The following is a 5,090-nucleotide window of genomic DNA, read 5'->3' on the forward strand; positions in this document are numbered from 1 at the left end:
CAATTGAATCCTACAGACGAAGAACCATATATGTGACAATTTTTCCATTTTAAGATAATCAGTTATTTTTATATTATTAATTGTGTGTACCACATTAGGTGTTTTATGGTTGACAAATAATTCACCATACTCATATCTTCCAACAACAATTGATATTTTTTTGTTATTTCAAAAAATACTTTTTTTATTGCCGTTTTAATTTTTAGAATGTGGAAGAACAGTATATCTCCAGTGATGATTTCAGTTTGTGGAAGAACAGTATATGTGACATTTTCCATGACACTTGTAAGATGTCCTTTTTTAACACCTGATATGATGTTTTAAGTACTTTCAAGTGCAGATGCCCTTCATGTAAATAACTTAAATGCAATATGTAGTTAATTCATTTGTATGGAGGTTCATTTAAAGCTGGTCTATCAACTTTAGCACTGATGACTTTTCTTAAAAGTTGAGTCATGAAATCTTAGTCTCATTTAAAATGAAGCCCTCAATGTGAACATACCATAGAATAACTACAAAAATAGAATTCAATCAAAAGAAGCACAACTTCTACATATCAAATATGGATCAATGTGATGTGCCAATATGCAGCTCCCTAAGGTCAATATTACAAAACGTTCAGAAACCCATTCTCTTTGCGTTTAACACTATGATCAGCAATTAAGTTTTGAATTGCGTTAAACCCATGCTAAAGGCAAGAAATGTCCTGTACTGAGGTGACAGCAGTAAATAAGTATTAACTGCTTAGAGTTGATGCTAAATGTGGTGACAGAGAGACGTACTGTGTATTGTAATGAATAACAAAAGGGAATCAAGATCAAATGAATACTCACATACTGTATGTGATGACTTGTTTGTTTTTAATTAATTCAGATTTAAAAAAGGTTCAAATGATCACACACAAAATCATTCTCAACAGAACACATTGTACATAACATTTTCTACACTAGGAACAACATCTTAAAATTAAATTAATTCAATATATTGTGCTGGTTGAAATCATACACAAATTGATTCACATAGAAAATTCCTACAATAGGGGTGACATGTTTTCTGAAATGTATTCAGATTCAACATACTATACAGGTTCAGGGGATCATAAACTCACAGAAAAAACGGTTAATTATGTAGCTTGGTTTAACATCAAATTATTCACTCTGCAGTGATTTATAAAAAGAGCGTGCAGCAGCTGGCAAGTAGTTGAGCATGGTCATCAGATCTTGGTACTTGTTTTTTTTGATGGGCAGAGGACTCTCATATGCTCTAGGGTAGTGGCTTGCAAAATAGGGAGGTTGAGGTGTAGCTCCTTGTTTTGGTTTGGAGATCAGCCTCAAATAGACTGTGGCTCTGTCTGGCGTACAGATTCCAAGGATCCTCAACTGAAATTACAACAGAAACATTTTAAGTTCCTGACATCAATAAACAACTTTCACAGTCAAGCACTAGGATATTTTATTGTTAGAACAACATGTTGCATGTTGATGATGAATGTTAGTAAACTATTCTCTGTGCAATACCTGTGATATACTGTCATCGGATCTTAGAATGAGCCAATGTTTGCGATCGATTCCTTTCCCAATACCTGTGACTTTTAACCACCTCACTGAGGTGATCTGTAGTCCAGCTGGTCGCTTGAGGACAGAATCTGGCAGGTGCCTGAAGTCTTCACATTGCATCCTCATCACCTTGAATGGTTTTGCTGGTTGTGCTTCAAGTATCATCTTTGAAACATCATCAGGTGTATGAAGGACTGACACCTTGCCCCTCTTCTCAATGGTGGCAAAAGATCGATCACAAGGAAGAAAAGAATGACCAGAGACCATGAACTTCTGCTCAACTTGGGTAAAGTAACCCATAGAGATGAGCATCGACATCAGATTGAGCATCCGCCAGTTGTTATTCTGCCCACAGCATCTGTCACTGAGGATGATCAACTTGCGCACCTCTGGTTTTGGGAGTGGCGTGAATTTTGTCTTCACCCACTTCAATATGCAGCTTGCTACCTCAATGGCACCTCGGTGTGCAATCCCCTCATGCCAAACACACATGTATGCAGGATCTTCTTTTCCAAGTTCCTGGATGCAAAGGTTAAAATTTGACAGCTGCCGCTGGTATCAGACAATGGAGTGGGTCCGATTAGGGGGTACATCACCCCCTGTAGATCCACAGAAATGACATGGCAGTCAGCATTGGCTTTAGCCCACTCAGTGTCACTTTGAAGCTGTGTGTAGGCCTTTTCGGCTTTGATGGTGCAACTCACTTTCAACTACAATCTTCCTCTTCTCCTCTTCAGATGTTGCTGCTGACATCTTAGTGAAGAATGCGTCACATTTGCCACAGGTGTCACTCCTGGGTTGGCCGAAATTGAGACTCTGCTGTTTGAAAATGTCCCTATAAACCCAGAATTTTGCAGATGATGTGGTATTCTTCTCTTTGTAGAGTCGGTACATTCGCAACAAATTCAGATCAGGGCTGAGGTATTCTCTGTGTACATCCCCTTCATCCGAGAGTAGTGGTTCTGGGTTCTTGGGAAAGATAAAATGTGCTCCTTGATGCCCTCTTTCACTGTAGCATGTATCCGATGTGGCCTGTAAGGAGACAACAAGATGTTGTTGAACTTGTATTCTCTCAATGGTCTAGGGACCTGCCTTAGAGTGCAACTGTGTCGCTATAACCGGGGTACAAATCCCGGTCACGCCATTGCCGTTTGTGGCCGGGGGGTCCTGTAGGGCGGCGAGAATTAGGCCAGTGCCGTCCGGTGGGAGGGGGAAGGTAATCGGCACTCAGTCCTCAATGCTCAGGTTGTAGTTGGACAGCTTAATTACCATCATTTTGTTTAAAAGTAATAAACATTTTTATATTTTTGTTTCAGAATTCGCTATTCATCCATTCGATACTCTATGTTAATGTTTAGAAGATTGTTTAGAGCACTGCTATAGTGAAATAATCCAGGCTGGAATCCATAGCGCATTACCTATTGCTATGCTTCCCTCTTCCATCTTCTAAAGGAGACCTAGCCTCAGTAGCCTGATCTGGAGACCCTGCAACCTCACCTGCCTCAGCTTGAACTCCTAACTTTTCCTGAACAACCTGACCAAAACAATTACATTTCAATTAGCAGGTTCTAAAAAAACTAGTACAAAGAATACAATATGTTTGTAATTGATATTCATATAGACATTAATTCATATTTTCACTTGCCTGAAGACGGCTGTTGGTTAGCTGGAACACAGACATGAAAGTGACCTTGCACACATTCAATCTCTGGCCTGCTTGCTGTACATGGTATTTGAAGGTTTGTTTCCGTCGTTTGTTCTCCTTTGTATCCTCAGGTTTACGTCTCCGTTTCACCTCATGCTGCAATAAAAATTGACAATGATAAATTCAGAATTTAATATACTGTAGCACATTCAGGGTATTGCTTGATCAGGACCTCCATCTTTCACACACTCCCAACCTATACACAGAATGAGTTTGTGTTGCACCATTGTGTAACACTGCACTTTTAGAGTTAACGTTAATGTACGTATCATTACTGTCAAAGTTAAACTATGCAAGTGTTCAATATAGCTATTATAATAATAGGAGTTTTGTCCTATTTCTAACCTGTTCTAAGCCGGAGAGAATCAACGCTTGTTGTTTCTCGTATGGGACAGTGTAGAAAGTGTTGAACAGATGCAGCTTGCGCTCATCAGTCAACTTTCCACAATCCTTTCTGCACGTAGTGGAACACGCTCTTCCCTGCAGGATACAGTGTAACGTTACATATAACTAGCTAGCTACTGTAGCCATGTCGAATCATCCGGTGGATGGAGAAAAAGTAGCTAGCTATGTTTCTTCTATAATCTAGCAATAACATTTGTAACGATAATGTATAAGTTAGTAGCCAACGAACTTTAGCTAATATGTTTTCTCTATAGTTACAAATTAGACAACCCAGAACATACATGTTAGTTACTGTACTCAATAGCTAGCTAGCTAGATTGTTTGATATACGGTTCTTTCACATACCTCTTTTGGACAGCTTTTTCCAGTTTTTTCTTGACCCTTACGATTTGTATAGGGTTTTCCCGCATCCCGTAAGATCTTCCTTTGCCTGTCTTTCCATTCTTTTAGTTTAGTTTTACGTTTCTTTCCCACATTTCAGCGATTTTCATCAGCAACAGAAAAGTTGTGCGCTTGTCCGTCCATTCTGAGTGGTGCACATAAACGGTTATTCCACGAGAGCCTATCTTTAAATTTAAAAATATTGTTAATTAGCGCGTGGAAAGCTTGTGAAACCGGTTCACTATAGAAAAAGGGTGTCCAATAACGATTTTTCATGTATATCTCTTTTTTTTGAAAAATGTCACATATATGGTTCTTCGTCTGTAGGATTCAATTAACGAGCCTAGTTGGTTTAGCCACAGAAAAATACAGGAACCTTCATCCTAGCGATGATTGGCTGAGATTCAATTGTTCAATAACGAGCCTAGTTGGTTTAGCCACAGAAAAATACAGGAACCTTCATCCTAGCGATGATTGGCTGAGATAATGGCTGGGCATGCCAAAAAACTTGTTTGGATTGGTCTGCCATGTAACATGCTTCTGTCTACTTTTTTATTGATTTTATTTTATTTAACCTTTATTTAACTAGGCAAATCAGTTAAGAACAAATTCTTATTTACAATGACGGCCTACCAAAAGACAAAAGACCTCCTGCGGGGACGGGGGCTGGGATTAGAAAAATAAATAATAATTAATAAATAGCATAAATATAGGACAAAACACACATCATGACGAGAGACAACACAACACTACATAAATAGAGACCTAAGACAACAGCAAGGCACCAACACATGACAACAACATGGTAGCAACACAACATGGTAGAAGCACAAAACATGGTACAAACATTATTGGGCACAGACAACAGCACAAAGGGCAAGAAGGTAGAGACAACAATACATCATGCAAAGCAGCCATAACTGTCAGTAAGAGTGTCCATGATTGAGTCTTTGAATGACGAGATTGAGATAAAACTGTCCAGTTTGAGTGTTTGTTGCAGCTCGTTCCAGTTGCTAGCTGCGGTGAACTGAAAAGACGAGCGA

General features: G+C 39.0%; 1 long non-coding RNA gene across 1 annotated transcript; it reads right to left on the bottom strand.

The window, feature by feature from the left end:
- Positions 1–843: 843 nt before the first annotated feature.
- Positions 844–4,139, bottom strand: LOC106586992 (uncharacterized). Its single transcript, XR_014382781.1, has 2 exons — positions 1,518–4,139; positions 844–1,379 (listed from the first exon to the last, which is right to left on the bottom strand). It is a non-coding gene; the product is annotated as an uncharacterized LOC106586992 (long non-coding RNA).
- Positions 4,140–5,090: the final 951 nt, after the last annotated feature.

The sequence above is a fragment of the Salmo salar genome, chromosome 26, assembly GCF_965601325.2.
Source record: "Salmo salar chromosome 26, fSalSal1, whole genome shotgun sequence".
Lineage (NCBI taxonomy): Eukaryota > Metazoa > Chordata > Actinopteri > Salmoniformes > Salmonidae > Salmo > Salmo salar.